The following is a 13,052-nucleotide window of genomic DNA, read 5'->3' on the forward strand; positions in this document are numbered from 1 at the left end:
GCCTGCTATCTTTTTGACTTTCCTCCACACAGATGAAGTTGGTGTTCTACTGTTAATGGAGGAAACAAATGACATCCAAGACTGGCGCCTAGCTTCTTTCATGGCACGACGGAACTGTGCTCTACATTTCTTGTATATGACTAAATTCTCATCAGTACGGCGCATGAGCAATCGAGTTAAAGACTTTCTTGTGGCTCTGTGCAGGGCAGTTAGTTCACATGACCACCAGGGGACTGGTCGTCGTCTGAATATCCCGGTTGTTTTGGGAATGGAATTCACTCCTGCTGTGTGAAGAGTTCCATTAAGTAAGTCTATGGCATCATCAACACTTTCAAACTGTTCTGCTTTTCCTTCAATTTCACTTAGCTCCCGAAATCTATTCCAGTCCGCCTTATCAAGATTCCATCGAGGCGATCTCTGTAAAGGTGGACCATTGTTGGTGTTTATAATGATTGGTGCATGATCACTAGTATGCCAATCATCTAATGTTCGCCAATTAAAATCGAGAAGACAGTTAGAGCTTGCAACTGATAGGTCAATGCAGGACAAGGTACCTGTCTGTACATGAATATGTGTGGGCTCTCCTGTATTAAGGAGTCCGACATCGTCATTCTCCAAAATTGATGATATAATATTACCCCTTGCATTTGCCAAAACATCACCCCATAAAGGATGTCTACTATTAAGATCTCCTAGTAAGAGAAAAGGTTGTGGGAGTTGTTTAATCACTTCTACTATATTATCATACGGGATGTTATTTGGAGGCAAGTAAAGAGAAGAGATTGTGTATTTTCTCCCTATATCAATCTGTACAAACACTGCCTGCACAGGGCTACAAATAGACAAAGATATTTGGGGAACATCTCGACGAACGTATATAAGACTTCCCCCATGGCTCCCTGCTTGTTGATCATATGGTGTCCTATAGCTAACATACTCTTGAGGACAAGGAGTATTAGCATCAACATTGCTTTCTTGCAGACATACTGTTATAGGGGAGTGCTCACATATGAGGAGCTTAAGTTGTTCATATTTCACCCTTAAACCCTGGCAATTCCAGTGCAGAATGGAGGAAAAACCTAGGGTTTATTTTTTGGAAGACACCTTAGATGAAGTCTTCCCATTGGCAATATTTGATCTAACAATATTTCCCGTTGGTATCTCTAGAGAGGATCTTGATATAGTGGGTTTTGTGTTCTTCTTTTTCTTTGTATCCTTTTGATCTAATTGTTGAGGAGGATGGTGGACCTCAACCTGAATTTCTGATTGGTTCAATTTATCTTCTAATTGATCAGAAACATCAGCAGACAAGATATCATATTTATTTGAAGTCGTGACTTTAATGTTTCTTATGGTAGGAGGTGAGAGAGATGGAGGGGTCTCTCTTTTTTTATTAAAAGGTTGTGATCTGTCAGGTTTTTGCACCTTCCCCACTACAGGTTCACCAGGTAAATTGGTTTCAAGTGGAACTTCCATCAGATCAGGCAAGGACACGGCCTGTGAGAGGTTTGTGCTATTGGTTAGAATTGGAGTAGTTGGCTTTTGAATAATTTTTGGATCTTTAAGTATCTGTTTTGATTTTTCTACAATTTCTGGACATAGATTTTCGATAGGACTTTCAACCTCTTTAACTACTTTCATTTGTTTCTTTATCTTAGAAGTAGAGATATAATTTTCGTCTGTGTGGTTTGGCAAGTTTTTCTTCAGAACCATTGAAAAAGGTTGCCCTGGTCTTATCTGCTTTTCAAGAGCTCTTTTACGAGCCTCTTTAAAAGTAACCCTTTCCATGGTCCTAATGGCCTGAATTTCTTTTTCAAAAATAAACTTAACACAACATTTAGTATATCTGGGTGTGCTTACCCACAATGTATGCAATTAGGGTTTTCTATGCATAATCCATGACTATTTTTTCCACAGTTGGCACAAACAGCTGGCTTATTGTTCAGTTTTTCCTTACATTTCTGGCTTAAATGGCCATACATTTGGCAAAGATAACATCGCAATGGTGAAGGGATATATGGTTTTACCTACAAAGGTAGCCAACCAGCTTTTATAACATTTGGTAATTTGCATTGATCAAATGTTATAATTAAAGTAGCAAGAGGAATACTCTGTTCTCCAACTCTCTTTCTCATTCTGACTACTTCAACTACGCCTTGATTTTTCAGTTCATCCTCAATTTCTTTTTCATCTATGTCCTTGTAATGGGGATAATGTCTCTATCAAGAGACTTCCATTTCCCCATAAAGTAACTATTTCCCTATTAGCTTTGAAAATTTTTACACTCTCATTTCTTCCGTTTTCAAATTCTAAGATAAAAAAATTTTCATAATTCACTACTTCATAGTGACCAGGTAATACTTCTACTTTTCTATATCTTTCTGTACTGTCATCATTTTCCACTCTCTCTCTCTCTCTCTTCTTCTCTAGTGTTTTATTATTCACATGACGTGAATAAGGTTCTAATGTAACTATATTAGAACCCGAGTTGGATCTGTCTGTCCCGAGGTCCATTTTTGTATTTTCCAGGTCGTCAACAGAGGGGTGGGTTTTTTGGTATGAGCAAACAGGGTTATCCACCTCTCATCGGAGGATGTCAGTCATCCTATCCCATGTGGCCCAACACGAGAAGAGGTTTCAGCGGGGAACTTTCCTCTATTAGAGAGGGGCTGCCTCTCTTTAGGTGGGCGTACACTGATCAGTGGGGGTAGTTAGCCCCTCCCACCGTCGACTCCAATGAATGGCGTCACCCATTACCCGCAAATATGGGTGACTTAAAACCGGATCACTGGAGCCCGACTCTTAACAGACTTGGTTTGCACCCAATGGGGTCTGTCAGAGGGTGATGGCATCTAAATTGGTACAGGTTGAGATGGAATGCCGTCCATCCCACACTGTGCCAAATCCAAAGCAGCAGCCAAAGTAATAATCGAACATGCAAAGTCGTCAACAATATCGATCTGAAAAGGAAGAGATGGGAGAAAAAAAGAAATAACCAAAAGTAAAAGAGAAAGTGCGGACTGATATAGTTGGATCGACAGCTGGGCACCGAGGTCCAGTGGGAAAGTAGTTCTCACTGTTCATTAGAGCCCAGCTGCTAATCCCAAAGCCCCCCATCCTCATTAAGTCTTCAGCATCTGGGGAGTCGAGCGTTTGATGCGCATCTTCTCCAGACTCCTGACGCATCCTTTAGCTGTGTTTTTAGCATCGGGTCTGTCACTACTGCGAACTGGAGAGAGCCCGATACTCTTTCCTGTTGGCATCTTAAAATCCTATTGTGTTTGATTAGTCTCTTGACAGATGCCGCTATTTCTCTCCTCTTCTTTAATGGAATGGAGGGGTGGTGTGACTGCAAGTTCCAATGGATTCCTAACCATTGAGACTTCTGAGCTGGAGAAAGGCGAGACTTCTTACGATTGATCTTGAAGCCCAGGTGTTCCAGGAACTGGATCACCTTTCCGGCCACTTGCAGACAACTAGTCTTGGATGCTATCCGCACCAGCCAATCGTCCAGGAATGCTACTACTTGTACTCCTTCGGAGCGTAGTTGCTGGACGATTGTGTCCGCTAGCTTTGTGAATACCCTTGGGGCTATGTTTAGTCCAAAGGGCACGGCAGTGAAGACATATTTTGCCTTCTGTAGCCTGAAACCCAGGCAGGAGGAGAGGGGGCAACTGACTGTTAGGTGCTAGTAAGCATCTGCCAGGTCTATTGAGACTGTGTACGCCCCTTTTGGTAAAAGGGTCCTTATGTGTTGCAATGTAAGCATCCAGAACTTCTTGTTCTCGATGAACTTGTTGGGTGGAGACAAGTCTAGAATGACTCTGGGTTTGTCCGAGTCATTCTTGGGAACACAAAACAGGCTTCCCTAGAATTTAATGGACTTCACTTTTCTTATTACCTTCTTGTTCAAGAGTTCTGAGATATATTCTTCCAACAAGGGGGTGGAGTGTTGGAAGAATTCTGGAAAAGTGGGGTGGATTTTTGTTCCATTTCCAACCAAGTCCATTCGTGATTTGGCTGTGGACTCAAGGATCAAAGGTCCAAAGATCCCGAAAGTGGAAAAGTCTACCTCCTACCAGGAACCTTTCATTGTTTATCCTCCACCCTTTGGAGGGTTTCGGAGGATCCACTTTTTGGGCCCTTACCTTTGAAGGGCCGATAGGTGGTTGAGTGCCTTTCAAAGCCTGGATTAAACACAGGTGACTGGGCTACCATCTGGAAGGTGGCTTGCCGCTGGGCTACCATTTGAGGCACCGTGGTCATGGTCACGGCTGGAAGTTGTGCAGGTCTACGTGGTCTTCTTGCCTTTTTGTTCTTAGGCTGGGGACCTCAGTCTGATGGAGATTTCCACTTTGAGGACATGCCCCACTTTTGGAGAAGGTTCCTATTCTCCATGGTGGCTTTGGCAATGACTTCTTGGACCACTTCCTGTGGAAAAAGGTTTTTGCCCCAAATATATGATGAAATCAGTTTTCTGGGTTCGTGTTTCACCGTTGCTTCGACATACACATGCTCTCTACAGGTCCTTCTTGACCTGACAAAGCATGTCTGGGGCGTTATTTAGGCCTGCACACATTTCCAAGCAGTTCTGATGAGACAGGGAGGCGGCAAGTCTTTCTTTCGTCTCCCGTTCCCTTCTCAAAAGATGGTCTGGCAACTTTGGAAGGTTCTCATTAAACTGCTGGCCTGCTATCTCCGGATCCAACTTCGAGACGGAGAAGGTTAGATGTACCTCTTTCCACTTCTCCTCGCAAGTGGGCATAGCTAGAGATAATGGTTTGCATTCCTCTAGAATTGGGCAGGGTTTGCCCTCTTTGACTGCTCTCCTGACACAGTCTAGGGCTTTCCCCGAAAAGGGGAAGGCTCTGGAGGAAGGAGCAATGAAGGTTGGGTGCTTCTTGCTCAATGCTGAGACTTTGGAGTTGGTATATCCGGCTCCTTTCAGGGTCTTGGTAAGGATGGCTTGTGCCTTGTCATGTTCGAAGACAATGACTTCCTCCAGTATAGTCTCCTCGCGGGATGCAGATTCATCTCGCAGTCTCACGTAGCAATCTGGGTACTCTGAAAAGCTGGGCCCAAAATGAAGATCTTCAAGGGGTTTGGCCTCCAACTTCTCGGAGATACAAAGCTTCCCATTCCTCATGGGCATGTGCTCTGTATACCTCCAGGGGTTGGTTTCGGAGCAGTGAGGGAGGTCAGATACTCTAAGGGGCTTAGCAGAGCCCCTGGAAGAGCCAGGGCGTTTCCCTTCATGTACCTCTCTCTTCATCTCTTTGAGATCTTGCTTATTCTCCTACTGTCACTGCCAATGTCTGCTGGATCGAGTCTAGGAGCGCTTCATTCCTGTCGACCTGTATATCCAGTTGGGGAGTTGGGGCTGAAGAGGTTGACGGCATAGGTTGATATGCCGACACAGTGAACTGAGGGTCCTCAGTCACCGTCAAAACGGATCCTTCTTCCTCCGTGGGTGGTTGAACCACCTCTTCTTCAGGGCCTTCAGCAGTAGGTCCTGTTCGATGTCAGTGGACACCTCCAACATCCGTTCTTGATGGATGTCAATGCCTTGCAGTACCTTGTTGAAGTCCGCGTCCACTGTCCGTTGGATGAAGGGAGGCTGGACCTGTACCTGGGGCACAACCATACTGGATTGACCATTAGGGAACAGAAGGCACTTTAGAGATTCGTTAAGTAGGTAAGGTCCCGGAGAGTTCTTCTGGAAGCCTCTTACTCACCTTCGAAGGGTTTCCCTTGCTGTATCCCTTGACACCGTGGTGCCAGAGTTATCTTCTCCAAAGCCGTCGGTCAGCAAGGTCGAGCAGTTGGAGCAACCCTTCGGGTCCCAGTACCTCAGGGATCCAGATACGATGTAGCAGGGGGCATGAGATCTACACATCGTATGCCCACAAAAGGCCTTCCTCTTGTAGTTGCAGAACACAACTGTACACTTCACCATTGGCTCCTCCTGTAAGGGAGAAAAGGGTGAAATGAGTATTCAGTTGTTTATATCATTGATATAATGTATACTTAAAAATAGTAATACTTACTATTATATTTAATAGCTTAGGATAGTAAGCTAGAAAGGAAATAGGAAAGATACATATCTGTGTTTCCTCTTACAGGCTATCGCTGAGACCTCCATCAATATTAATATTTAAATTCCTTATAAGGGAAAATACAGAGTGGAATAACTCTCATACGTAGAGCCAGAGCTAGTGAATATTTATACTAACTCCTTCACCTGTAAAATATTAATACTGAACAGTGTTTCATGAGTGTTCCGATAATCACAGGATTCACCAGAGTGTTGAGGGAATACTTCAACCTCAGCATGTTATGCGGTCACAACAATAGACTGCAAAAGTATACACAGAGTATGTTAGAAATACTTGTACTACTGTATTACTGTATACTGTAGTTAAACCAACTACTGTATTGTTATATACTATAGTTTTCTAACTACTGTTTTGTTACCTCCGCCAGGAGGTTATGTTTTCGGTTCGGTTTGTTTGTTTGTTTGTTTGTCTGTCTGTCTGTGGACAACGTAGAGGCCACATTTCTACACGGAATCACTTCAAACTTGGCCAAGTAGTTCCCCAATGTGTATGGAAGAACTGATTAAATTTTGGTCAAGGTCACCCCAAGGTCAAGGTCACAGGGGTCACTGGTGTCACTATGACATAAGTGGCCATATCAAGAGACAGAAATAAAGCACTGACTTTTGCATAAGCCAACAGGGAAGTCCTAGTCCAGGCGCAACCCATGGGTGATGTTCAAATTTATAAAGGTCAAAGGTCAAGGTCATATTGGTGCATTATATCAATGTCATATTAAGTATCAGTGGCAAATGAACAAAGATCACTTGAAGGTCAAAAGTCAAGCAGGTCACTTGAAGGTCAAGGTCACGTGAAGGTCAAGGTCACGTGAAGGTCAAGGTCACCTGAAGGTCAAGGTCACGTGAAGGTCAAGTTCACCTTGGCGGAGGTATGTCCTCTACGAGGACCATGTCCGCGTTCAGGACTTGCTCACTTGTTATATACTGTAGTTATACTGGCTACTGTATTGTTGTATACTGTAGTTTTACAGGTATACTACAGGGGTTAGGCTAGTGCCGTAACTGATAGAAAGAGAAAGAATGGAAAGGAGGATTTCCAATTATTATGGTTTAGCACAATAATTGGAAGTGTAGGAGGGCTACTCCCGCCTACAGTCTCCTTGCCAGAATGAGAGTTCTAATGGAAGGGGAGGAATGCATCTGATTCTAGCTTCCATCAAGCCACAACTTTAGTCGCCGGCTGTACTGCCGGTTGCAAGGTCTGTGGATGGCAGTCCAAGAGAGGACTGAAGAATTCTTAACAGTATAATGGGTTTCCCACCAGCAGCCGTCAGGGCCGGCTCAGTCTTTTCCCCCAGGGAATTCGCTTCCGGTGAAGGAAGGTCATAAGGGGGAGTTGGCCGAGGCGGCAACCTAACCGCCGCATGTAGGGTCCCGGCCGGCAACTTAGTCAACCCGGCAAGCCGGGATGATTGTGGAATACCGGCCAAAAGAATACTGTGACGGCTAGGCCGACACTAAAGGACAGAGGGGGGGAGGGAAAAGGGTCTTATAGTTTGCAGGGGAGAAAGGCGGCGGCAGGCATGCCGTCTACTTTCGGCAGTAAACTAAGGAAGCATAGCTTCCTGTGCCGACGCCGTCGTGGTTGGCAGAGAAATAAGAGTTCCTCTGTTGGCGACAATGTCGGCTATAAGACATATCTTATAGTCTACAAGGGAGAAAGGCGGCGGCAGGTATGCCGCCTACTTTCGGTTGTAAACTAAGGAAGCATAGCTTCCCATGCCGACAACGTCATGGGCGGCAGAGGAATCACGATTTCCCTGTCGGCGACATTGTCCGCTGCAAGACAATGCACCCTGAGTTACCATCATACTTCGAAGCTGGAATAGTCGGCGGCAAATAAGATCGACGGTAAAAGGCTATCTAAGTCAAGCCGGAGTTAACTATTCGGTGGCAATGACGAAAGATAGGGTTGCCGCTTGGGATGGCGGCGTTCAGGGGGGAGAAAGGGTTTGTCCTCTTTCCTCTCAAAGAGAAACGTATCGAATTATACCCATAAATTCTAGGGGATATTTATCCCCGACCAAATTAATAGGAAACGATAAAAGAGGTTAAACAATGGGATTTACATTACTAACGTATACAGAACGGGTTAGGCATACGAAAGTAACGTTACATATGGGAAGAGGAAATATTACATGTATGCAATCTTCACTAGTATAATTTGCCTAACTAGCTAAAAGTTTCTTAATAGCTAAATACCAGGAGCGTCGCACTACTAACTAAATAATTGCCTTTATGGCGTGCAACAGCAGTCTCAAAATGGCCGCCTTTGGAGTTGGCTGTGCTCCACTTAACACACTTAAATTATACAAATTCAACTGTGAGAAGGGAGCTAAAAATTATAAACAGGAAAGATTAAATACTCAACTTTCCAGAGGATGAAGATGCTGGGGATTGAATGATAATATTCCAATAAACAGTAACAACACCGAGAGAAACGTGGGAGCGCACGTAGCTTAAATGCTAAAGTTGAAAGGAATGATGGGCCGTAGTAATACGGGGAGGGGGTCCACCGAGTACCTTGATACGGCTACCCTTTCATTCGCCACTCTTCCCCCTCAAAGAGTTAAATCTATTCGGGATGAAAACAGCTATGTGTCATATAAAAAAATACATCCCCTGATTTTATGAGATATCCTTAAAGATATATTAAGGATACTCGCGCCAGAAGTTAGAATTCTGGAGACCTATGGTTAATTCTCTAGGAGTATCACTGTAGCAAATATCCCTTAGAAAGCTACCTAAGGGAACTTTCCTTCATGACGACTTGGCCGAGCCCAAAGAAAAAGACCTGGATTATGAGTCAGTCCTATTCTTTTCAACTCCAATAAGTTATTTACAAAAAGATACCTCTGGTAATTTCCATGGAGGAGTTGATTATTCCTTAAATGGAAGCACCTTACTTCTAATTATATCAAGACTGTTTATTAATTGTTTAACCCGAAAATCATAAGGTTGAGGAGATTTTGGGTGCAACTCACAGTATGATGTGTGCTTATAAGGCTTGCAGTCGGATGGGCTAAAGAAATATGAAGTCTTTGCAACCTCAACCAATACCGAACGATAGAAGACTTTCGGTAAAGGTCTAAAGGTAATTCTCCAGCATCAACAAGGAGACTTGGGATAGGTGAAGTTCTAAACGCTCCTGTTGACAATCTAATACTAGCATGATGTATTGAATCTAATATCTTTAACTGGTTTGGGGTGGCTGATAAGTGTATTTCACACCCATAACTAATTTTTGAAAAGATCCGGGCCTTGAATAATTTTAAAATAGTATTGTGGTCTGGCTCCTATGATGGATGGGACAATACTTTTAAAAGATTTAGAGCCTCAAAACATTTATCTTTTAATGATTTTAAGTGAGAAACCCGTGTAAGCCTACAATCAAATATCAAGCCTAAAAATTTAGCTTCACTTACACGTAGGATCCATTGACCTTTGATGTATATATCGGGGTCTTGATGTACTCTCCAAATACGACAGAAATGGACAACAACAGTTTTACTTGTTGAGAACTTAAATCCATTTATATTAGCCCACTGGATAATTTTTTCAATTGAGAGTTGTAGTTTTCTCTCAACAATTCGCATTCTAGCTCCAGGAAATGATATGGAGAGATCATCCACAAATAATGTTGAGAGAACATCCCAGGAAATGACTTGACGATATCCCATTAATTGCTAGTGCAAACAGGGTTACACTCAGCTCACTACCCTGAGGAACTCCCTCTTCCTGACATTTACTCTCAGTTTCCCCAACTCTCACTTGAAAAACTACATGAAAGAAATGATTGAATAAACAGTGGTAGCTCTCTTTGTAATCCCAAATTATGAATGGTTTTAAGTATAAAATATCTCCATGTAGTACCATATGCCTTTTCCTATGGTACTAAAAAAAAAAAAAAAAAAAAAAAAAGGGGTGCTATTTGGAAGCAAGGGCTTAACAAATAGAAGACTAAAGTCATATCAACACATCAGTCGTTGAGTTAATTTTTCTAAATATGCACTGAATAGGTGATAAAATACCCTTCTTTTCAAAGTACCACATGAGTCTTGCATTGACCATCTTCTACATGATCTTACATAAACTAGATGTCAATGCAATTGGTCGATAGTTTGCTGTTAAAAAAATGTCTTTATTAGGTTTTAAAGAAGGCTAAAATAATGGCTAGTTCCCAAACATTTGGATAACTATGATCATGCCATATTCCATTAATAATGCTTAAAATAAATAACTTTGTATCAAAAGGTACTTGTTTAATCACTGCATATGGAATTCCTTCGGGTCCAGGGGCTGTATCGATACAAGTAGCAAGTGCGGAATCAAATTTTCTTCCTGTTGCAAAATTTGAAATTTTCTTTTCTTCAATGTTCCTATACTGGTGACCAGGAGCTCCTTCACACTTGCATGATACATTTGAAAAATTATCAGACAGGGCATCTCTAACATCATTTGCTTCAATCACATACTGACCGTTCACCTTCGACACTATTGGTGGATTTGGGCTAAATTTGCTTGCAATCTTCTTTTAGCTTCCTCCATACAGAAGATGGTGGTGTTCTAGTGTTGACTGAGGAAACAAAGGATACCCTAGATTGGCGCCTAGCTTCTTTCATGGCACTATGGAACTGTGCTCTACACTTTTTGTATGTTATCAAATTTTCCTCAGTACAGCGTCTATGCAATCTAGTCATGAGATTTACTGGTGACTCTGTGCAAGCCATTTAATTTTGAAGAATACTACGGGACTGGTTGCCGTTTGAATAACCCTGTGGTTTTGGTAATAGAATTGATTCCTGCTGTATGGAGAGTTCCATTCAGTAGGTCTATGGCATCATCAATACTTTCAAACTGCTCTGCACTCCCCTCTATTTTACTTAGCTAAGGAAATTTAACCCAGTCCGCCTTGTCGAGATTCAATTGTGGCGATCTTTGTAAAGGTGGACCATTGTTGGTGTTTATAATGAATGGTGCATGATCACTAGTATGCCAATCATCTTATGTCCACCTATCAAAATCAAGGAGGCAGTTAGAGCTTGCAATTGAAAGGTCAATGCATGACAAGGTACCTGTCTGAACATGGAAGTGGGTGGGCTCTCCTGTATTAAAGAGTCCAATCTCCTAATTTTCCACAATATATGATATAATATTGCCCTTAGCATTTGCTAAAACATCACCCCATAAAGGATGTCTGCCAATCAAATCTTCAATTAAAAGAAAAGGTTGAGAGAGTTGTTGAATCATCTCTACTAAATTATCATACGATGTTATCATTTGGAGGCAAGTACAGTGAGCAAAATGTATATTTTCTCCCTATATCAATCTGTAAAACCACTGCCTGCAGAGGTGTACGGATAGACAAAGATATTTGAGGAACATCTCGACGAACGTATATAAGACTGGCCATGGCTTCCTACTTGATGATCATATGGTGTCCTATAGCTGATATATTCGCGAGGACAAGGGTGTATTAGCATCAAGCTTGCTCTCCTGTAGACATACAATTATGGGGGAATGCTCGTGAATCAAGAGTTTAAGTTCTTCATATTTGGCCCTTAAACACTGACAATTCCATTGCAAAATGGAGGAAAAAACTATGGTTTATTTCTTGGAAGAACTTTGAGATGAAGTCTTCCCATTAACAATTTTTGATCTAACACTATTTCCCAGTGGTTTTGGTAAAAAGGATCTTGATAAATTGGGTTTTGTGTTTGTGATTTTCATTTTGTCCTTTTGATCTAATTGTGAGGGGGATGGTGGACCTCAACAACTTGAATTTCTGATTTATTTAAATTATCTTCTGGTTGATCAGAAACATCAACAGACAAAACATATTTATTTAATGTCATAACTCTAATATTTCTTATGGAAGGGAGTGAGAGAGATGGGGGTCTCTCTCTTTTCTGATTAATAGGTGGTGAGCTACCAGGTTTTTGTATCTTCCCCAATACAGGTGCACCTGGTAACTAAGTTTCAAGGGGAATCGCCATTAAATCAGGCAAGGAATTGGCCTGGGAGAGGTTATAGTCCATTTGCCAAAATGGGTAACCTATGAATGTTCTATAATACAAGGTTTCTTGATGGATTTGCAATCCTTACGGATTTTTAAGGTTTTTTAAGTTGGTTGTCCTCATAACAACCTTGGGCAATTTGTGTTATATGCAAATTATGGCTCCCATTATTGAAAAATCTATTTTCTGTTATATCTTTGGTTCTATATATGATAACATGAAGAATTTGGTGTCTATACCTATGTTTTTAAGGTTAAGGAATATCATAAACCCACTGAATATGTTGTGGTAGGTATACATTTTGCCCTAATGTAAAATGGGTTGCCAGAATTTAGGTGTAGGGCTCATTTGTATTGTAAAAGATATGGCCTAGATACGTGGCATCATTTCAGAGAAGGCAGTAACATGCATACTTCGATTATTTTTAACGGAAATATAGTACTAATCGTCAAGGCAGCTCTATTAATGATTAGCCTTCTGCAGGAACAGTATATGACCAGAGGTTACCAAGCAAATGAGTGATATTGCTCCAAAGGGATGGGCATTTCTCAATTGTTGCGTAGACACTACCAATCTATGACAGTACAAATAAATAAGGATAACATGTGATTGATAGAAACAAAATGCTCGAACTTGAAGTAAAAGGTGATATAATTCTATATCTTTATTTGTAGCACCTTTAGCTAGTCTGTGATAACTACAATAAAACCTTTTAATCAGCTGACAGTTATATTTTAGTTTACTGCGACTCTCCATTTTGTTTCTAAAATTAATGTTTTCACACTGTGTACCAATGTAGAATCATCATTTTGTCCTTGAATACTAATATAAAGTTATCTATTTACAGGAATCCCACACTGGCATGAAGTTGTTCCTGCATGTTAATCTAGTGGTGGCACTTTCTTCTCAGATGGCAAGTG

At 41.7% G+C, this 13,052-nt stretch overlaps 2 protein-coding genes across 5 annotated transcripts in view; one reads left to right on the forward strand and one right to left on the reverse strand.

Moving 5' to 3' along the window:
* Positions 1-13,052, reverse strand: part of LOC137615243 (excitatory amino acid transporter 3-like) — a 1,014,688-nt gene that overhangs the window by 622,317 nt on the left and 379,319 nt on the right. The gene's annotated exons all lie outside the window — the stretch shown is intronic.
* The window catches only part of LOC137615238 (uncharacterized), a 56,204-nt gene that overhangs the window by 29,584 nt on the left and 13,568 nt on the right, over positions 1-13,052 (forward strand). The window contains exon 1 of one of the 4 annotated variants that reach the window (XM_068344946.1): positions 12,991-13,045. The exons of the other annotated variants lie outside the window; for them this stretch is intronic. The gene's annotated coding sequence lies outside the window, so the exon portion shown is untranslated. Of the gene's footprint in view, positions 1-12,990; positions 13,046-13,052 lie in introns of those variants that run through there. 4 annotated transcript variants of the gene reach the window in all.

The sequence above is a fragment of the Palaemon carinicauda genome, chromosome 21 (assembly GCF_036898095.1).
Source record: "Palaemon carinicauda isolate YSFRI2023 chromosome 21, ASM3689809v2, whole genome shotgun sequence".
NCBI classification, from domain to species: domain Eukaryota; kingdom Metazoa; phylum Arthropoda; class Malacostraca; order Decapoda; family Palaemonidae; genus Palaemon; species Palaemon carinicauda.